The sequence below is a fragment of the Pleurodeles waltl genome, chromosome 3_1 (genome assembly GCF_031143425.1).
Source record: "Pleurodeles waltl isolate 20211129_DDA chromosome 3_1, aPleWal1.hap1.20221129, whole genome shotgun sequence".
Taxonomy (NCBI): Eukaryota; Metazoa; Chordata; class Amphibia; order Caudata; family Salamandridae; genus Pleurodeles; species Pleurodeles waltl.
In genome coordinates this window covers 1,368,517,734-1,368,541,337 of record NC_090440.1, presented here as the reverse complement: position 1 = coordinate 1,368,541,337, position 23,604 = coordinate 1,368,517,734, and the positions used below count along the sequence as shown (strand labels likewise).

Genomic DNA, 23,604 nt, shown 5'->3' with positions numbered 1-23,604 from the left:
AGCGCATGCACCTTCACCCAAAGTCACCAAACGAACACCTCCTACAACCACAACCTCTTCCTCCACTCCCAAACCCCCTCCAGCTACCCGTCCCAGTGTTTCCAAAAAACCTTTCCTGTCCAACCTTGATCTCTTTCCCACACCTCCCCCACCCCGTCCGTCTCCTAGGGCCTGACTCTCCAGGTCCCAACCTAGCACCTCAGCCACAACATCCCTGGGACCAGTGGTGCCTCTAGTCACCAGAATCTGGAGTGCACCGGCCACCAGGGCAGCCAGTGTGGCACGGAGCCACAGCACGGACAGTGCCCCACCTGTGAAGCATCAAAAGTTGGCCAGTGCCCAGCGGGAGAGGGGGAAGACTCCAGCCACCAAAGCCGCTCCCAGGGGTACAGGTGGGAGTGTGGAGTCAGCTGCGACACCTTCCAATGTGGGGAAGGACCACAAGAAAGTCAGCAAGTCTGGGAAGAGCAGCATGGGGGAGAAGACTGCCATCATCCCCGCTGCCCAGGAGACCAGCGCCATCATCCCCGCTGCCCAGGAGGCCACCGCCATCATCCCCACTGCCCAGGAGGCCACCGCCACCAGCCCCGCTGGGACAGACACGACGGTCAGCACCTGCCCTGCTGCCCAAGAGGCCACCGCCATCATCCCTGCTGCCCAGTAGGCCACCGCCACCAGCCCTGCTGCCCCGGAGGCCACCGCCATCATCCCCGCTGCCCAGGAGGCCACCGCCACCAGCCCCGCTGTGCCAGACAGGACCGCCAGCACCAGCCCAGCTGGGCCAGAGAGGACCGCAAGCACCAGCCCCGCTGGGCCAGACAGGACTGCCAGCACCAGCCCCGCTGGGCCAGACATGACCACCAGCATCAGCCTCGCTGGGCCATTAAGGACCGCCAGCAGCTGAGTCACTGCAAATGACCCCGCCACAACAAGCACCGCTGAACAGCGCATCGCCGCCACAAGCACCGCTGAACAGGGCACCGCCGCCACAAACACCGCTGAACAGGGCACCGTCGCAAGAAGCACTGCTGAACAGGGCACCGCCGCCACATGCACCGCTGAACAGGGCACCGCCGCAACAAACACCACTGAACAGGGCACCGCCGCCACAAGCACTGCTGGCCCATGAGCGCAAAGGGCACTGACGCTACTGTGTCCGTCACGAGCCCCCTCCAGAACCAGTGGAGTATCACATCCACTACCTCAGTCCTTGGCAGAATGAATCACTCTGGGCACCAAGCCCCCTCCAGAACCAGTGGAGAAAGACATCCACTACCTCAGTACTTGGCAGGATGAAGCACTCTGGGCACCAAGCCCCCTCCAGAACCAGTGGAGAAAGACATCCACTACCTCAGTCCTTGGCAGGATGAAGCACTCTGGGAGAGATACATCCACTACCTCAGTCCTTGGCAGGATGAAGCACTCTGGGCAGCAAGCCCCCTCCAGAACCAGTGGAGTATCACATCCACTACCTCAGTCCTTGGCAGGGTAAAGCACTCTGGGCACCAAGTCCCCTCCGGAACCAGTGGAGAAAGACATCCACTACCTCAGTCCTGGCAGGATGAAGCACTCTGGGCACCAAGCCCCCTCCAGAACCAGTGGAGTATCACATCCACTACCTCAGTCCTTGGCAGGGTGAAGCACTCTGGACACCAAGCCCCCTCCAGAACCAGTGGAGAAATACATCCACTACCTCAGTCTTTGGCAGGATGAAGCACTCTGGGCACCAAGCCCCCTCCAGAACCAGTGGAGTATCACATCCACTACCTCAGTCCTTGGCAGGATGAAGCACTCTGGGCACCAAGCCACCTCCATAACCAGTGAAGTATCACACCCACCACCTCCATCCTTGGCAGGATGAAGCACTCTGGGCACCAATCCCCCTCCAGAACCAGTGGAGTATCACATCCACCACCTCAGTCCTTGGCAGGATGAAGCACTCTGGGCACCAAGCCCCCTCCAGAACCAGTGGAGTATCACATCCACTCCCTCAGTCCTTGGCAGGATGAAGCACTCTGGGCACCAAGCCACCTCCATAACCAGTGAAGTATCACATCCACCACCTCCGTCCTTGGCAGGATGAAGCACTCTGGGCACCAATCTCCCTCCAGAACCAGTGGAGTATCACATCCACCACCTCAGTCCTTGGCAGGATGAAGCACTCTGGGCACCAAGCCCCCTCGAGAACCAGTGGAGTATCACATCCACTCCCTCAGTCCTTGGCAGGATGAAGCACTCTGGGCACCAAGCCCCCTCCAGAACCAATTGAGTATCACATCCACTACCTCAGTCCTTGGCAGGATGAAGCACACTGGGCACCAAGCCCCCTCCAGAACCAGTGGAGAGATACATCCACTACCTCAGTCCTTGGCAGGATGAAGCACTCTGGGCACCAAGCACCCTCCAGAACCAGTGGAGTGTCACATCCACTACCTCATTCCTTGGCAGGATGAAGCACTCTGGGCACCAAAACCCCTCCAGAACCAGTGGAGTATCACATCCACTACCTCAGTCCTCGGCAGGATGAAGCACTCTGGGCACCAAGCCCCCTCCAGAACCAGTGGAGGATCACATCCACTACGTCAGACCTTGGCAGGATGAAGCACTCTGGGCACCAAGCCCCTTCCAGAACCAGTGGAGAGATACATCCACCACCTCTGTCCTTGGCAGGATGACGCACTCTGGGCACAAGGCCCCCTCCGGAACCAGTGGAGACTGTCATCCACTTGAGAAACTGTGGCTTTGCACTCCCCAGGATAAAGCAGTGAGCAAACCACCCACTGTAGAGACTTGAGAGACTGTGGCTTTGCCCTCCCCGGGATAAAGCAGTGGGCAAACCACCCACTGTAGAGACTTGAGAGACTGTGACTTTGCACTCCCCAGGATAAAGCAGTGGGCAAACCACCCACTGTAGAGACTTGAGAGACTGTGGCTTTGCACTCCCCAGGATGCCGCAGTGGGCAAACCATCCACTGTAGAGATTGAGAGACTGTGGCTTTGCACTCCCCAGGATTGAACAGTGGGCATGTGGCCCCCTCGTGGATTTGGCGTTGTGCACTCAACCGGCTGAGGTGCTCCCCCTTCCCCTCCCCCTAGGGTGCCTGCTTTACTGCTATCTGATGCCCCTGCAGTGTTCTCTCCGTCATGGTCGGGGATCTTGTGTGGGCCTCGCCCATACCGTGTGGGCCCAGTGTTCCACGGACATCAATGGAGCACTACCTGGACTACTATTCTTGGTGTATATTTTGTTTATAGTGTATATATGTATATTTATTCGTACTGGATTTTAATATATTACAATGGTTACACTCATTTTCTTCGGTCTTTGCATTCTATCGGGGGGTTGCAGGGTGTAACTGTAATGTATCAATATGTCTTAGTGTGTGTGTTGTCGTGGGTGAGGGTGGGGGTGGGGGTGTTGCGTGTGTGTGTCCCTGTTTTTTCCCTCCCATGTGTCGTAGGTGCAGTACTTACCGTGGTCTTTGCCGCCGGCGTTCTTGCTCCTGTTAGAGGAGCAAGAAGAAAAGGGCTGGCAGGATCTGCAGCTCTGGTTCCATGGCATCCTGGTTCCTCATGGGGTGTGTAGAGGTGAGCGTTTTCCCTTCGAAGTCCTGTTTCCCTTGTGGTTTTGGCCGTGGTGAATCCGCCCAGGAAAAGGTGGCGAATTGGTAGGTTGTGATACTGTGGGCGGTACTTTGTCCTCCGCCTGTCTATTGGTGGTGACCGCTGCGCTATTTGTTTGTACCGCCGTGGCGGTCGGAGTGTTAAAGTGGCTGTCTTTGTTGGCGGTTTCCACCACGGTCGTAATTCCAATTTTATTACCGCTGGCCTGTTGGCGGTCTTACCGCCGCTTTAACACCGTCCACCAGGGTTGTAATGACCACCTATGTCTCATAAGTATTTACATGTGCAGATCTGTGTTCTTCAGTCCACACTAACAACATTTGACATACTGAAAAGCCATGTAGCCTTTCAAAAATTCAGAACATACAACAGCTCACTATTATTCAGCACTCAATACACCAGTACAAGTATACACTTATAAGTCTTCAATGATGATGTATGAGGGATATATATCTCTCCTTTTCCATCATAACACTTATGTAATCCTAGAGTCAAACATGTCATCCATGACTTATTGTACATTGGTATCTGAAAATATTCAAGCCAGTATTTCTACAAATATCACATTCTTGATTCACACTTCAGGCATATAATTATGTGCACATCACAACTTCTGCATCCAGCCAGGTCAGGGGTGCATTCAGACTAGATGTGTGGAATAACCTGGGAATATGTAGATGTGTGTAGGAGCTGCTGTGGACTTCTGATATACTGGCATAGCATAGCTATTTAATTAAAAAACTTAAACATTTGTGAAAGCATTTTTCACAATGCTATGCCCTCGTTCATGTCTTTTAAGAGGACCTCTTAATTTCAGAAGGGGTGAGGTTGATAGCTTTCAGGAGCCCAATGCCATCAGTAGGTGTATTAAGTACATGTATGTACCTATTATTATCTGTGTGTTTTCGATATGTTATGTTGTCATGTGTTCTGGGAGGTAACACAGCTACCACCAGTTACCTAACAGTCTGTGAATCTGAACTGAACCTGCCCACAGATCCTTTAGTGAGGATACCTGAGGAGAATATCTGAAACTGTAATGTGTTTGTAAGCAGGCCTGCAGAAAATAATAATCTCAAAACCTTCTCGATCGATGCCCATCTCAGGTCATATTGCTTTGGGCACATTGCTGACTATGTGGCACAAAGTCTAAATTTGTTCCACAGAAGCACATGAAATTGTGCAAATGATGGAAGATTTCCAGTTATTCTGGATCCAACACATGTGGTAGCACAGTGAATTTGGTTTTGCAAAGCATGTGCTGGCAGGGAACATTTGTAGATTTCAACATGTATGAATGTGACAGGGTCAGATGATGTGCTAAATGGCTACACAGGCACTATTCCCAAACAAAGGCAGGCTAGATATCAAATGAATCTTATTCACACATACTGTGATTATACAACATATGTAGCATTAACATGCAGCATAATGGCTTCAGACATGCTGCATGCTTTTACACTCTGTCAATAAGACATTTCAATTATACAGACCATAAGGATGGACTGCCATACCTGCTGTGTTACACATACCAAGGCCCTCATTACGACCCCGGTGGTGGGCGGAACACTGGCAGTGACACCGCCAAAAGGCTGGCGCCAGCATATTATGACCGTGGTGCATTCCCTTCGGTCATACCGCCAGTCCCACCACTATACCGCCAGGCTTCCGCCGGGTGGTCATAATCCCCAACCACCAGCCTGTCCATGGAGGTAAACAGAGCCATGGAAAGGCTGGTGGTAAGGGGGACTCAGGGTGCGCCTGGGGGGCACTTGGCATGGGCAGTGCAGGGGCCCCGAGGCACAGCCCCATCGCGCATTTCACTGCCTGAATTACGGGTAGTGAAATGCGTGATGGGTGCTGCTGCACATCAACATTGCCACCAGCTCTATTATGAGCTGGCTTCAATGTTGCTGTTTCCGTCCGCTGGCCCAGCGGAAAAGTCACAATAGGAGGCCAAGCATACCGCCAGCACTGGCAGTATGTTGTCTTCCCTGGCTTCGGTGGTCTTTGAAGTCGTAATGAGGGCCTACGTTTTTAGTAAACAGAATGGTCCTGGTACAAGTATGAAGAAAATACATCAAAAATTGTAAACACATTTTACAGTGGCATCAGGGTTTCTATCACAATCCAATCTGAGCAAATTTTTATATGGTTGTTGCAGCATATGTTTTGCTAAAGGAGCAAGCTATTCTTAAGTAGTGTCTTTGATCCACTACAGACAACACATTGCATACCTACATGTGTGTCTGTCCATCTGTTTGTTCATTTTCATGTGGGCATATAGTTCTTCCATGTTTTAGCTTTTCCCCAACGTATGTGTACTCTAATCCAGTCTCACTGGTACTTGAGACTCAGAGTTATCATTCAAGGGTCCATGGTTCATATTAAATGTCTTTTTTATACCAGACAAACGTACGCACACTACTGAGATGCTATGTAAGCTTAATGATGTATCATCCAAATGCAGTCTTGGGATGATGTGTGTACCTAAGATTGTTTACCTAAAGATTGTTCCAACAAGGCTGTTGCTGGAGATAATTTTCTGTTCAATCGCCTGATCCTCAATGTTAGTAAATTTACACAATCATGCCATTCAACCCCATATCCAGGTATTAACTATCAGATAGTGACTAAGGGTAGGCAGCAATGTGTGCAAGGCTACGATACTCCAAATGGAGTATGCAAGGCCAGGTTGTCTGGACCTTATCCACTTTCACTTATGTGGATTGTCAATGATCAACACATTTGCATGATGCTGCTCTAAATCCCATAAGGGGTGATACAGGCCCATGTGTCTTCATTTAAATATGGACTCCAACATGAGGATGAACTTTAGCCCTGTATGATATGGTATTTATTTCCTTGTGACTAATATTACTTTTCGTGCACCCACACAGATGACGTCTGACTCTGTTTTCCTGGCTCATGTAGTAGATGTCTATGTAGTGACAATATATTGTCCATTTATCCATCCCTATTGCTGGCATTGGTTTGCTCAGGGACACACGATTGAGTTACAATGTCAGACTGTTTCGCACACACATCATGCACATGCACAGCATGTGCTAACTATTGTTTAATTTTTTCTCCCTAGACAACATGACAGCTGATGAAGCCTGCACATTAGAGATGAGGCATGAGCGTTTCAGTCATCTGGGAAAGGCATATCGAAAGATGCATACGTTGTATGAAGACTCAAAGGCTGCAGGGTTCTCAGTGGATGCAAGGATAACACCAACAGCAATATCAACATCTGCCAGTGGGCAGTTCAGACCAGGGCCAAACCAACCACCTATACCCCAGCCACCTACTTCACTGGCTACCCCTGCTGCCACACAGATGAGAAAACCATGGGCAGGGATGCCTTGCAAGAGGGTCTCGGTGTGCCACTATTTCATTATCCGTGAGCTAAGGAGAGTTAACCGGAAACCTGACAGTATGCTGGAGGAACAGAGCAGACTGGACATGCACATGGGAATCCTAGAGGAGGCAATTGAGCAGATTGCCCAACTTCTTTAAACCTTTTTATTTTTCATGTTTTATCTGGGTTATTCTAATATTTTAGTTGTTAAGATGTTAGTTTTTTTAATTTTATATCCGGGTTATTCCAATATTTTAGTTGTTAAGATGTTAGTTTTTAAACATTTTAAGATATTGTATAGGTTTTTGTTTTATTTATTTAAATGTTTCTAAGGTTTTGGTGGGTGGGGGATAATGTTAAGGTTTTGTGATAAAAAAACAGATACTAATTATATACATATATTTGTTTAGATTTTAATGTGGAGATCGTTTTTTAAGGTGTAGTTTGTGTTTTTATTCTGTGACCATGTATGTTGGAGGAAAGCAGGTTGATATTTTAGATTTAATTTATGCTTAATTGTGACATTAGTGTAAGATAAGTTATGTTTGATTTAGGAAGTTTTGAGGATAGTTAGTTTGGAATACATAGATTTAGTTAGACTAGGATACGCGTGGGTATTTGTATGTAATGTTTAGGTTACATAGTGTAGTTAAGGTAGGTTTTGTTATTTAACAAAACGTTATTTCTAGTAAATATTTTTCTACGTTCACACCCTTGTTGTTATTGCATCATTGTTAGTTTCTAGCATTGACTATGTTGAGTTGAGTACATAATTGTACATGAGACTGCTATTGTCATGCTGTCATATGTGTATTTGATTTTGTAAAAGGAATATGGTATACAGGTCATGTATATCACATATGAGTCACCTAAAGACAATTTGAAAATGTGAAATAATTGTCATCATTGTTTGATTTGACACACAAGCCAAAGCAGATGCTCACCCAATATAGCACTTTGTGTGAAAGAGATACACCATGTTCATTTGAATGTTTTTGTGACAACACATTACAAGATACTGTCTATGCTGGGACACACAGGGGTTCATGCCACTGACACACACATACAAACACACACCCTTGAATAAATTAGCAAATAGATCATGGTTGTCAGTTGGTTGCAACTCATGTCTGTGACCCCACCTGCCTGAAGAACATCAATAATCCTTGGCATTGTGTACTTGCTAAGTGTGGCACATGCAAACGACTCTGTGCACCAACTTTCAATGTATTTAACACTGGAATCTCCGATTTCCTCTTGGCCAACAGGGGTTTTTGCTTTCTTCCTGGGTATGTGATGTGGCCTCAAATCAGTCATATGTGTGTATATTTTTAAAATGATATCATGTGTGTTAACACTCACAATGAGCACATGTGAGGCCTCTTAGGGTTAGAGGAACACATAGGGCCTGATTCTGACCTTGGCGGTCTTTTCGCAAGACCGCCGAGTTACCGCCGCGGTAAAGACCGCCGACCGCGGCGGTATGCCGCTGCGCGTATTCCGACCGCTGGGAGCGTTCTGCCGGAATACCGCCAGCAGCCACACTGGCGGTCGGCGGGAAAGTGGAGACTGGTCAACCTCCACCGCCACGCCAGCAGAACACCGCCCCCAGAATTACGACCCACATTTCTGTGTGGCGGTCTTCTGTTGGCGGTCTTCTGTTGGCGGTCACGTCCCTATGGCTCCCGTCGCCTCCCGGAGGACCAACGCACAAGGTAAGTTGATCGTCCGTGAGGGGAGGGGGTGGGGGGGTGTTGTGTGATGTGTGCGTGCATGGGGGTGTGTAGAGGGGGTGTGTGAGTGCGTGCATGCGGGCGGGGGGTGCTGCTGTGCCTTTGGGCAATGTGTGTAGTTCGGCGGGTGCGCATGTCGGCATGTATGTGTGCGGGTATGTGCCCCCGTTGTGTATGTGTGTGTGTGTAGGGGGTGTGCATATGTGCATGTTGGGGGTGCGTGCATGTCGGGGTGCGTGTATGTGCATGTCGGGGTGGGGGGGGCAGGGGGTTCGTTCCACCTCTGGGGGGTGGCAGGGGGGTGGAGGGTGTGGGGGGAGGACTCGTGGGGGGCAGTGGGGGGTGGGGGAGACCCCTATCAGTGCCAGGGAAGGAATTCCCTGGCCCCGATAGTGCCTACCGCCATGGTTCGCATGGCGGTTCCCGACCGCCAAAAACCGCGGCGGTAAGCAGGGTCATGATACGGTTGCCAGAAAAGGATGTCCAGACAGAGTCCATTTGGGCTACATGTCATGTGATATGTGAAGGTGTTAAGAATTTCAGTGAGGAGATACAAATTGCCATAAGGGAAGGTAGGCCACTTCACAAGTCCACAGGTGGATAAGATTAACAGGTGCACAAAAAAAGGGACAGTTCTGGGTAACAAAAGAGGTAGCATGATGATAGATACAGGACCAATGGGGAACTGTTCAGGGGCACAAACATGTTACCTTGCAGTTTTCCTACGGGCATTAGAGAACTCCACATCTTCATTCTCAGATGGGTGTTGAGTCTCCCTTACAGTTGGTGGTGATTGTATGAGGACAATCTGAGGCATAGACACACCACAGGCTGTCCCAAGCAGCATTTGCCTTAGCCATTGAGGCAGCCACTAAATCCCTAACAAGGGTCTGGTGGCAGTCCGCCAAAGCAACAACGTTGTGATTTTGGTCACCTATAGTTGTTATGTAGGAGTTCAATTTGCGCTCCATGGATTGCATGATGTTATAGATGAGCCCCAGCAGTGTGGCTACTTCACTATTGTCAGAAGTAGAGGTCTGATGTTGTTACCTCTGCCTCATGTCACCAACAATGTCAGCCAGGGACTGGCCCTTACGAAGGAGGCAGGTATAGGGTGCCCGTTGAGCTCGCCATCCCTGCATGCACCTCATCAACTATTTGCTGCTGAACTCCTACCACTCACCATTGGAAGACAACTTGGGGGTCTTCGGAGTCCACAACAATGCTTGGACTGGCAGATGGTGCATTTTCTGTGGGTGATGGTTCATGTGGAGACCCTACCATGCTGTCATCCTTTGCCAGGTCTGAAGAAGAAGAATCTATGGAATACAAGAGTTGCTTGAAGGTCTCATCATCCATGGGAGGCAGGAGCTCATAACCAACATGTGGGTCATCCAGGACAGGCTGCTGTACAGGAAGTGTTGATTGGCCATCTCCAAATAATGACATAGGTTTTTAAAACAAGATCATTTATATTGTTGACTATAGTATGTTAAAAGTCAAATATACTTGATTTACAATTACTTAATGTTACAAACTGTTTTTTTGAGTATGCGTTGCTACAAATGAATGAAGCCAACACAACTGATACACCCAACATTAGGGCACATATTTATGTGTCCCTTGTGCCACCATTGCCTCACTTTTTGTGAGGCAACGGCGGCTCTCACATCAAAATCATTTCTATGTGGCCCTGCTAAGCCAACTGGGTTTTGGATGGCCTCATAGAAATTGAGTAAAGCAAGGCAGCGCAATACTGTGAGTTGCTTATTCTGCATTAGGGAAGCATCCCATGGCCGTTGCAGTTGTTGTTCCCACGCAACACCCACAGACTTTGACACATCTGAAGATTATTAATAACTTGTAGACTTGAGGTAGTGCCAAAACTTTATGGGGCATATTCACAAGAAACTGGCAAATCGGTGCTGATGCACCAGTTTTCATGTGTCATCCCCTGCCCCACCTAACAACACAATGGATGCACCACATTTACAATACAGTGCACCATGGTGCACGTTAGGACAATAGCATCAACATTTTTGATGCTATTGTGGCTTTGCTGCACAAGCGTCACAGATTTTGACATTAGTGCATCAAAGTGCAAGGAGGCTCATTGATTAAAATGAGTATGCCACTTTAACACCACTTTAACACCTGCTTTAAGCAGGCATTAAAAATGACTCCAAAAACAGCACAGTGAAATCTTGCAGATTTCACTGCACCATTTTTGTGGGCCTCCTAGTGGTGGAACATCCCCTTGCATACGTTATGCATGACGCAGGCATAATGTGAAGCAAGGGGTCGCAAAGTGGCACAATGCATTAATTGCACCACTTTGTAAATATGGCATGGCAAAAGTTTCCTCCTTTAGACACATTAGCATAAAAACATATCACTAGTGTGGTGCAAGTAGGCACTACGACCTTGTAAAATTGACCCTATGTCTCCCAGGTGAGGCAAAACAAGTAGAAGGATCTTTATTTCTTCTTGTTTTTCCCTCTTTCCATGTGTGCTATATTCTGCAGCACAGATAGAAAGAGGCAAAAGACTCCCAGGATTGCTTTTGGGCCAGGAGGTGCCCCTTCCTGCCCATACACAATGATGCATGCAATGCAGACACCCTTGCACCATAGTGCAAGTGCACTTTCATTGGGACTAGACAGCTCACTGGGTGCATGCACAGGGGGAAAGGACAGGGATGCCCATATGCCACAGACACGGTGCATTCCTGTCCTTTCCTTTGATGCAGGGCAGTGCAGCAAAGTGACTTACTTCAACTGCTGTGTGCTAAATCCCCATAAGTACGCTCTAAGTGCAAAATACAATTGGCCAACATGCCTATCCTGTATGCGAGAACTAGGGCTCATGCTAAAGCTCACAAGAGAATACTGATGAAAATCTGTGACATTTACCTACCTTGGTTGCTATCATGACTAGTCCCAGATAACTCACTCTACTCACAGCCCCAAAACCCGCACATCATCTTTGGCAACTGAGTCATCGTGTCATTTTACACTTCTCTGTTTAACAGCCTCCTGCTCTGACATATGTAGCATAGTCGAACTTCCCTGCTTACACCTGCCTCCTGACACCTGCAACACCCTCTGCCAGCTCGATATCACATGTCAATTGTAGTGCACTAATGCTCTCTTTTACAACATCCATTCCCTGTACTACACATGTGTAATACTATAAAAAAGCAGTGCATGACTTTCACTCAGGCCGCCTTGCCACACATGCATCACCCTTCTCCTCCTTGAGATCCAATAGCTCCCCCTTCGGCCCACAGCAAGTTCAATGTACTCTGGCAATTCTACAGGGCCCTGCACTGATAGGACAGCACCAAGGTCTAACACCATGTATGCTTCAGACCAACAACCATGGACCTCTGGTGAGTTCCCCTCCTTGAGATTTAATGGCTCCCCCTTCAGACCCAGAGCAAGTTCAATTTACTCTGGTACACCTAAAGGGCACTACACTGATAGGGCAGCACCAAGGTCTCACACCATGTATGCTTCAGACCAACAATCATGGACCTCTGGTAAGTTTCAGTTGGATTAACCATCCAGCACAATATTCATTTGTACAAGACAGGAGGCAGTGTTGACTCTAACATAGCAGATGTCTCATGTCAGATCTGACCCAGCACATCATGACAACTTGATGCATTGTGAGGTAATGCAAGAGATTTTACACAAGGCTGTTCATATGATCTTACTTCGAGATACTCCACATATTGAAGGCGTGAATCCCCTCTCAGGTGAAAAGTTGATTCTCTACCAACCCCATTCCATTCCGTAATTTCCCACTCCACTTTTGGCTGCATAGGCCCAAGACAAGCACCTTTGCTTCATGGTGCAGGGAGCCTGTATTGTAACAGTCAGGTTGGGTATGTTTCTCATGTCCATGTACGATGTGGCACTCCATTCAGGGTTTTTTAGTTTCTATTATGGGGCTTGTAATCCTGGTCACTCATGTCAAACATTAGACCACAAGTTGGACCGAGGCAGGACATCACGTGTGGACATAAGCAAGGTGACTGAGCTGGACTGGATTGGAGACGTTGTCACTTAACAAAGTGACTAACATTTTGCTGATGTAGATGTTGAATTGTTGGACATTCCTGCATTTTCCCTTGGACACAGCATGGTGCAGAGCAGCAAGGTGTGTTGCTGCACCGCACAACATGACAACACATTTAACCATGTTGCTAATTGATGACACTTACCCTCTATATAATCCTGGTCCTCAACAGTGGTACTGTCCTGTCCAGCAACTCTTGCCACCAACTCTAGTGGGATGAATGACACCTCCTACTCCTCCAATGCATTCAATTCATCGTGGTCCTCTGGTCCTCCTTCGGTCTGCATGGCTGTCCTCAGGTTTTTGGCTGGTTTCCACTTGGTCCTGTTCTTACAATCGTGCCAACTTTTTTCAGCTCAGTCAAAGTCCTTTGTGTTTGGCCCACACTGTTGATCTTCTCCACTATGGACTGCCATGTAGCTTACTTCTTCCCTTATGGCCATTCTCAAGTTACAAAGAGGAGGTGTTCATTTTTTTTCACCCCCTCTATTAATGTCTAGTTTTCCTCCTTAGCAAAATTGCTCTTTCTCTTCCTCTTGTCCTAAAAATCTGACTGGACATTGGGTCTACTTTGGGGGTTGTTTGCCTCCCTGCTTGTGGTTGCTGCTCCCTCCGTTAATTTCATTTATTGTTGGCAAAACATTATTTTTAAATGTGATATTTTTTAGGGTTTTGTGAAGCACAGTACAGTCCTATGTGAGGAAAAAATGACCTGCTTCACATAAACATTGCTTTACATGCCACAAATGACCTCTGCATCAATTTTAGGCCACATGCATAACAACTTTGTGCACCCTACTTCCCAGCGATGCAGCTAAATTTTTGACATAGCCTGGGACCTTACGAAAGGTGCACCATAACGTACATACATGCAGCTATGCCGCAGCAGAAGTGTTTCTGATACATCGCTATGGTATCACAGTGATGCGCCATTTGTCATAAATATGGGCCCTATTGTGCCAGCTTGCCTTTTGTGGTCAGCTTGCTACCCTTGCACCCCATCCTCTGCTCTCCGTTCTCCATTACACACCCCTGTCCACCCCTCCGACCCTTCATGATCCATTGTACTGACCCTGCCCATTCCGGCCTGCTTACTGTGGTCAGATTTCTGCCCCTGACCTCTACACCCTGCCCTCCATTGACCACCTTTACATCCCTGTCCAATCTACTAGGCCTCTTTGGACAGCCTATTGGCCCTGTCCAAGCTGGCCTGCTCTCTGTAGTCAACTTGCTGCCCCTGCTCCTTCCCACTCCTACCTTCTCAGTTTCTTCTGTGTGCATGTGCCCTGTCCCCTATCTCCTGCCCTCCTTGGTACTTTGTGCTGCCCTCTCCCCATGCAGACCTTTCCTCCATGGTCAGGTTGCCGTACCTGCCCCCACATTGTCTGAGTCTATGCCTTGCCTTATCCCTTCTATGCTATGTGATCTTTTGTGCCTCCACTGCCCCTCCCATTGCCCTTTGTGGGTAGCTTGTTTTGCCTGCTCCTACTCCCTTCCCTCTTATGTTTGAGTCTAAGCCATTGCTCCCTCACTTCATCTCTTTGTGGTCTGTTGTGTTGCTACTGCTCCCCAACTGTCCTTCGTTGTCATCTTTTTGTCTCTGCTCTCTTCGCTCCCACCCCCTACTGTCTGTGTTACTGTCCATACCCCCTTCTTCCAGACCTCCATGGTCCATTGAACTGCCATTGTCCCCCCAGCCTGCCTTGTGTGGTTCATTGTACTCCCACTGCCATGCTTGCCTGAGCTCTGTGATCCTTGGTGCTGTCACACCCTTTCACGTGTTTTCGGCGTGCTACTCCTGTCACCTTCCCCAGCCTTCTGTTCTCTGAGTCAGCCCCTAGCTCCCTCTTTCTGTAATCCAAGGTCCTTTGTGCATGCCACTGCAACCCTGTTTTGCCGACCATGGACTAACTCTCCAGCTTGTCATGCATGGTTTATGGTGCTGCCACTGTTCTTTCCACCTGCCCTGAATGGTCAATACTGCTCCTGACCTCCTCCCACCTATGCTCCGTTGTCTGTGTTCAAGCCCTTTTCCCTCACCTACTGCTCTCAATTGTGTGTTATGTTTCAACTGCCCTGCCTCATTTCCCTGCATGGTTGGCTTGCTGCTCCTGTAACTCTCTCCTAAGTTTTCCTTGTGTGGTCCCTTCCTCCTTCCTTCTTACCCATTGTAGAGCATTACTCAGCTACTGCCCTTTCCATATGCTCTCCTCAGTCATCCTACTGCCCTTGTCTCCCTTCTCCATGCTCTCCTCTGACTGGGTTCAGGCCCCTTTCACCTTCTTCCTGCTCACCATCGTCTAGTTTGCCATCACTGCCCCTCACACTGGCACTGAATGGGATGTTGTGGTGACACTTCCTCCTCCTACCTGTCCTCTGCTGTCAGAGTCCAAGTCGTTACCCCCTCCCAATCCCTCCTCCCTCCTGCTCCCAATCATCTATAGTGTTGCCACTTTACTTCCCTCCTGTTTCTCATGGTGTGCTGTGTTTCCACTCCCCCTTCTGCTAGCACTGCATTGTATGTTCTGTGCCATTGCCCCTCCTGCCTACCCTGTGTAGTTAGCTTGTTGCCCCTGCCTGCCAAGCTGAGTTCAGGCCCCTATCCTTGTCCTCCTCTCTTCCATGGTCAGTTATTGTGTCCCTGTCCCCTCCCTCCTGCCCTCTATGGTCCATTGTACTACCACTACCCCTCCTGCCTGCTCTGCACAAACAGCTTGCTAACCTTACTTTCCTCCCCTGCAAGCTTTTGTCCATGTGCATTCTCCTGTCTACTCCCTCATGCTGGCCTTTGTTGTTGTGCTGCCACTACCTCTTCCACCTGTCCTGCATGGTCAGCTTGGTGCCCTTGTCCTCTTCACCTACCCTATGTTGTCCATCTGTGTGCACCTGCCCCATCCCTCCTGCTCTGCATGGTTTGTTGTCCTGCTATAGTTTCTCTCATCTATCCTACACGGTTGCTTGCTGCCCCTGCTCCTCTGCCCTCTGCCCTACATGGTCTGCTCTTCTGCTATTGCCCCTCCAGCCTGCCTGGTCTGGTCAGCTTGCTGTCTCTGCTCATTCCCTCTGTCCTCTATTGTCCGAGTCCATTCACCTCATCCTCTCCATCCCTAAAGCATTCTAATGAACAGCTAGAGCACTAACATTTTATATATTATGAAAAAAGTGTAGCACACTTAAAGTCATCTTTATGGAATCAAACCTGTAAAAACCTAAACCAATTCATTTAGAAATTAACAAAATAAATGGTTTCTTCTTTTCCTATAAAATATGGTCAGGGCTCTAGAATGCTAAATTGATCATTTCTGATTTCTCAAATGGTGACAAACGGCTTTCAAACTAGTTGCTATTTTAAATGTTTCTAGCCAATTCATCACTTGAATATTTGTTGCAAGAGTTACTTATACGTTTTGCACACTTCGATCACTCTATATTTGAACTATCTTTTGGTGGTACATAAACAACATTTGGGCTTTTCTTTCAGCAAGCCATCCTGAGAGCCTTTTTTGTTATCAAGCTCTCCCATTTCTTCATTTACTGCAGTCTCCTTGGTAGGTATGTTTTCAGGTTAACACATTTGATTCCCTGAAGATGGCATCCAGATGTGCCATACTTTTTTTTTGTGTCCTCATTTACCATCACAATCTAACCCAAAAGGGGGAAGCCCTCAGATGTGCCACAGGTTTGTCAGATATGCAGAATATTTATATTAGAAATGTAATTGCTCCCTAGACATTTGTGGTACAGTTGCAGTTGATCACAAGGGAGTTAACTGGCAGGATTCTGCTGGTGTTGAAAGTAAAGCTTCCAGTCTGCATGCCAAAACGTTTTACTGAAATAAATGACGAATATATTTCAGAAGTCATAGAAAATGTGTCCTAATTTTGCTTTTTAAAGCACTAACCATACTTTGCATGACAGAATAAACATCCTTATTGTGTTCATTTCAAATGGAAATGTTTTACTTTTCACAGTTTTGATTCAATCAAGATGATTTTGAGTGTTCCACACCTTTGTCATAAATAAGGATGTTTACATTCTAATTGTTCATCTGAACACTGAAAGCTGCAGTAGAGAGCACTGGGGAAGCAACTAAAAGGCTACTCCTGTTTGAAGTATATGTTTTACTCGTTATAGTAGACTATATTCACACAAGCTTGAGGAAGAATGTGAGAATTTATAGAACTATATGCTCTCATTTTAGCTTTGGGTGCACCTTCTACAACCTTACCGAAAAAATCATGAGCCAAAACATTTTACTCTTAAATTGCACTTAGCAAATACCAGCAGGTGGACAACCAGCATTTTACTTGGGTTAACATCATCTTTGACTACTCCACAATGCATAAAATTACTATGGTACCACCAACACGTGATTTATACTGTGACTAAAATCTGTGTTAACCACCTAAGTGTGTTCCTTTTTGTCACCCTCCAAAATTAGCTTTCAATGGAATTCATTTCAAGGAGGATAATTTCCTGGCGTAGTGTTGTCCATGTTGTGGCCAGCCAATCAAGAGCGGGGGATTCCCCTTGGACACCCTCAAATGCAATTTGGGTTCAGGTTCTGCTCACCCTGCCCTCTTATATGTATTTAACCAATTCATGAAGATTGATTAGTCCCCTTCAAAGTGATCAATTAGATTATATCAGACACAGTACCTCTAAGTTCGAACCATAAAGTCTGATAAAAGGCTAAATGATTTACTACAAATAGTTAAAAAAGCATGCTTTCTGGGTAAAGATCGAGCTTTCTGCCAAATGTGCTGTAATTCTGTACAGCTGTTTTATTTGTATCATTGATTAATATTTCTATGGAGAATTGCATGGAGAAAATGCATTTTGGGACCCAGCTTTTTTCTCAGCCCCTTCTTGACAGACTACCCTGAAACTTTCCAAGAAGGAGATGAGGTGTGTGAACTTTTTTTTGTAAAGTTTTTGAAGGTTTGTCAAGCAAGTATATATATATATAAATATATATATATATATATATATATATATATATATATATATATATATACATCTTTCAAAATGATGAAATTCACTCGCCATACGGCTGAACCGTCAGCTCAAATCCGCAGCTCCTATCATCCAACAGAGAGACAGCCGCAATTTGTATGTTTTTCCAGTAATTCTGTCTTTCTTGTCAATTCATATGCTGCTCGTTATACATTGTTCACATAGTTGAATTCATTTAGAGCCATATATAAAGAATGAAATAACGGACCTAATTTCAGCTCATCAACTTACAAAGGTAGTACATATATCTGTGTTTATATATATATATACATGTTAATTTGCCCTATATGATGTATATCCACTCAAAATATATATCCTACTGAAATAAAGTGGCACATGTAGATATATATCTATAATTTGAAATGCTATGACCAATCTAGTTAATTCCTAAACTCTTAAAAGAAGTCCTATGGATTGCCAATAAATGGGGTATATATTAACACCCATGTTGTAAAAGGTTTCTATTCTACATATAAATCAATGCTTGTGCAATAAATAATGTATATTGTTTTTACCTTAAAATATATATAGATAGATAGATAGATAGATAGATAGATAGATAGATAGATAGATAGATAGATAGATAGATAGATAGATAGATAGATATGTCAATTCTTACCCTGTATATGGCATTGGAGTAAAGTAATGCCTGTGCATGTGCAATTATGATTTGAAAAACATAATGCATTCTATAATTCACAATCTTCTATAGGTAATGATTGTAGACTACCTATAAATACAATCTATAATTATGATTTAGAATGTTGCAACCAGTCTTATTGATTTGTTAACTCTATAAAATCAATAATGTAATGGCAGACACATATTCATAATGATTACATCATAGTTATAAATTATATCAGTATTGTGTGCCTCGGATAACCGGTCCCATATATGTTATAATTCAAGCCAAAAGAATAAAAACAAAATGTGTCTGCATAATTTTTCATCCCTATGATGGCCATTAATCTCCTATATAATAGGTCTGTGTTTCAAAGGTAAAGATAGTGTATCCATCCTATAAAAAATATGGTACAGTCTAGTCTACCATGGCAAATATTGTTAACCACACATTATCTAAAGTACTACTGGATATTGTACTGACACATGGGGTTATCAACATATCATCATTCCAAGCATAGCAGTTGATAATGTCAATAGACATTGGACTCTAAAAAACACCCAAGTGTGCATAATATCCTGTGATAAATACAACCTCATTAATATAAATATATACATATGAATAATAGGAAGCATAAATCGTCACAGTTAGTGCTTTCTTCACATAAATGTGATTCACTGCTTTATTGTCGGAAGGTGACAACCTACATGAACATAAATGACACCAATCAATGGATGGAACAGTTCTATATCATAGGAGTATAGACATCTGATTGCAATTTATCCATTACCCACTGCTATCATATTGGTATCATCCATATCTGAAACAACCATTTTCTATAAATGCACATGTAGATCAGCATCCAAATTGTGTCCCGATAGTTGTTCTGAGCCCAATATTAGAATATTTTTTATTCCATTCTCCTTAGTTCTATTGTCATATCCCCCTCCTGGTACCTAACTTTATTTGTTTAATTCCATAGAAGGTCAAAGTACTGCAGTCTCCTCTATGGTCTATTTGCAGGTTTTACAGTGATCACAACTCCAAAACCCCAAGCTCTTTTAAGTCAACCAAGATGTCTTCTTTTTCTACTCTTTTCTCACAAACAAGCTCTTGGTTAGCAAATCCCACAAAGAGATAGCTTTTCGATATGTGATTTGCGGGTGTTGGCCAATCCTTGTTTTGATGTGTTGATCTTGTTGCTGCACATGCTAGTTACGATTCAAAATGTTTTTAAGTGCCTGGTAGTGATGATTATATTCCAAAAAGACTCTGGTTTGAGACATGCCATCTTCTATACATTCACTAGGGTGCTGATGTTTGAAAAGTAAATCCTCCCTTCTCTTACATGTGACCCTATTGTATGCATCTGTAAGAACTTTATGTGGATATCCGCTCTCCAAGAATCTCTGCATCATCACCAATATTTCCTTCTCAAATGCCAGGTTGTTGGAGCAGATCCTGCGAGCCTGCAGGAATTGACTGTAAGGAATGCTCCATTTCAAATCCTTCGAGTGCTCGCTATTACCATGCAATGTTGAATTACATGCTGTTGATTTGCGAAATACAAAGGTTTCCAGTTTCTCATCTTTTACTTCAAGCAGAACATCCAAAAATTAAATTTTGCCTCTTCTCCCTGTTGTTACAAGGTGGATATTCAAATTGTTCAATAGGTCAGTGTACTCCTGTAATCCATTCTTCTGAGCATTCCATATGAGAAAGAGATAATCTATAAATCGCACAAACAGCACTACTTTCTCCATATAGGTGCTTAGTGCATCCACCCATGCCACTTCTTTCTCCCACCATCCCATGTAAAGTTTGGCATAGGTTGGCACAAATGATTTCCCCATTATTGTACCTTGTTTCTGAAGATAATATTCATTATCAAATAAGAAAATGTTATGTGTTAAACAAAATGATAACATGGCCATTAATATTTCTGTATGTTGAATACATCCTAATGGACATGTTCTCAAGAAGTACCTGCAAGCTTCCATGCCAAATTAATGTTTAATTTACGTGCACAGGAATGCAACATGGATTGTCACCAAGGGATAGCTGATTTGCCAAGGAATATTATCAATTTTAGACAAAAACGTCTGTGGTATGTGGTAAGTAAGATGGAAGTTTGGTGACATACAAGCATAGAAAAAGGTTCAAATATCTGGATACTCACGATAGGTCTCCCAGGTGGGCAACATTTGTCTTCATGAATTTTGGGCAGAAAATACATACATGGAATTCTACGGAAATCCACTTTCAAGTATTTATATTTTACATATTCAATGAGTTGACCTTCCAACCATTCTTTCAACATCTCATGGTATTTGTTTTGATGACTTGCAATAGGATTTTCTCTCAATCCCTCATAGTGATCATCATTATGCAGCTGGCGACGGGCTTCCTTAACATATTTGTCCAAGTCCATTTTGACAGTGTTTACAACTTCATCTGAGAGCTTGATGATAATGGAATCATTATTTCTATGTGAATTAGGTTCATTCCAATCTTTGAGGGTTAAGTTTCTAGATCTTATACTTTTCTTGGTTGAGTTCTTCTTCATGCGTAATTTATCAATGTTCCCTACCACTAGTTCATAGAAAGTATCTGGTGGAAAATGGGTTATTGGTAAGGGCAGGTAAGTACCTGCACTTAGCAATAGGCCACCAACTTCCACTTAGGTCTAGTTAGATCTCAGTAAATTAAACCCAGCTCAACCCTTGGCAGCTTAGCAATGAGCGACAAGGCTTAACTTAGGAGACAAAGCGTAAAGCATTCAAATGTCACAAAACATTAATTAAATAAAACACAGGAAACAGTTTAAAAATCGAAAATCAATTCATAAAAATCGGAAATATTTTTAGCTTCAAAATGACACCACAATTAATAAAATTGAATAAGGGGAACCGGAGATATGAATTTGTAATGAATTAATGCTTTCTAACCATAAAAACAAAAAGCGCCAATCTGGTCATCTGGTCGCACCTTGACCGGGCAAAGTCCAAGTTTAAGGCCAACCGCGATGAAGCCTGGCTCGGGTACAGCCCGCAGAAGGACTCGGTCAAAAGTTTACCTTAGGACTTAGTCGTTTTTCTGAAGATTTTCTTCAGGCCGGGTCGCAGTTGCCGCGGCGGGTCGGTCCCTCTATAGAACTTTTTTCAAAGATTACTCCAAACTTCTCCAAACTTCTGGATCTTCTTCCAGAAGTTCTTTTAAGGTTCTTTTGAGGTCCACAGTTCACCCTAAGGTTCCAGAAGCTCTGAGATGTTCCTTGGGGGTGTGGACTACAACTCCCAGAATGCACTTGGGGCAAACTCCTTGGGCAGTGGTCAGCTAGTTGGTTTCTTCTAGAGTTAGTGCAGGGGACTCTGGTAGGCAAGATTTCACCTGTAACAAACAGTTGAAGCCAGGCAAAGTCCTTCTTGTGGTGAAGCCCAAGTGTGTAGCTGCTGCAGTCCTCCAGAGTGCAGGGTCCAGGTGCAGGCCACAGGTCCAGCAGGGCAGTCATTCTTCTCCTGTAGTTCTTCCTTGTTGGAATCTGGTGGGGATCTGAGGTGTGGGTGCAGGTCTGCCAGTTTTATCCCCGCTCCTGGGTGAAAAACAGGGGGGTCTTGGTTCTCCAATCAGGGGCAGGGTCCTTCCCCCTGTGCTGACCACTTCCTGGGAAGTGTGGCAAAAATCAGTCCCAGGGAGCAACATTCCTCAAAAATCCATCATGGCTGAAAGTGATTTTTGGAGGTTACATCTGTCTGAGCCCACCCACTGGTGTGGCTTAAAATCCTAAACACACCCCTCTCCTGCCCTCTCCTAATCTATTCAAGGGGGCACCTAATTGTCTGGGTTTGAAGGATGTGAGGGTGTTGCTGGGTTGCTCCAAATATCCTCCTCTGCCTTTGAAGACCAGCTTGGCAGCCCTCTCCCTTCCTGCTTCCCCATCTGCTGAGGGGAGACTTATAGGTAGGTTAATTTGCCAATTACATTTAGCCTAATTTACATATCCACTTTACACAGAGCACTGGCCCTGGGATTAGTAAGCAGTACCCAGGGCACAGCCAAGAGTCAGTAACCACCAGTACCTGTCCAAAATGTTTGGGGGTGACCAGGGCAAAAAGAAGGACTTTCCTACAGTATCAAAAAGATTGCCACTTGGTAATGGTGGATGAAAGTTACTAGATGGTTTAAAGTAGCATACATTGGATCAGTCAGTGTGAACCCCATCGATTTTAACCTCTCCATATCTGTGTGCCCACTAACATCACCAACTGGATCATCTTCTATGTTTCCATCTATCAGATCATTAATGGCTACAAGATCTGAAACATCTCCATTCTCAAACCCTAAGTATAAAATATTTTGATGTTTCTGTGTTTGTTGCCTTGGGAAAGACTTTGGGGGTTATTCTAACTTTGGAGGAGTGTTAATCCGTCCCAAAAGTGACGGTAAAGTGACGGATATACCACCAGCCGTATTACGAGTTCCATAGGATATAATGGACTCGTAATACGGCTGGTGGTAAATCCGTCACTTTTCCGTCACTTTTGGGACGGATTAACACCTCCTCCAAAGTTAGAATAACCCCCTTTGTCACATAATATTTCATCAAGAGCAGTCTCCTCACAAAGTTATAAATCTCAATACATGTTTTTGCATAATCCCAATCAAACGTTGGACAAAAGCTCAGACCTAAATTCCAAATCCTCTCTTGATTAGAGGTCCATTTAATCTGCGAGATGTTCAAAATCATTGCATTGGTCGTGGAATTGATCAATGGGTCAAGAAGTTTGTCTAATTCTTGATCCCTTGCCCCCTGCCTTGTCTTGTGCCACCATGGCCTCGCCCTCTGCTTCTGATTGATTGTGGCATGGCCATCTGCATTAATCGCATCTCCCCATGAAAATCCAATCTGTTCCTTAGTGTTATATCAACTGATGATCGCTGATCTGAGCTCATATTTGTATTGCTGTATGTAGCAGCCATCTCGCTTCAGGTGTTCATTTTGTCTTTTGCTCTTAAGGTGTCATATTTGTGAGCAAAGGTGTAAATCCTGCCAGATTCATAGTTGAACTTGTCCCTATTGAATGTATGTGCCTTTCGTGCTTTGATTTCCTCCTCCTGTTTCGTAATGTGCTCTTCCATCTTCCCCCGCAACTGTTTTACTT

General features: G+C 45.3%; 1 protein-coding gene across 1 annotated transcript in view; it reads right to left on the bottom strand.

Annotated features, from left to right (window-relative positions):
* The window catches only part of LOC138285202 (cytochrome P450 2A13-like), a 476,011-nt gene that overhangs the window by 170,675 nt on the left and 281,732 nt on the right, over positions 1-23,604 (bottom strand). The gene's annotated exons all lie outside the window — the stretch shown is intronic.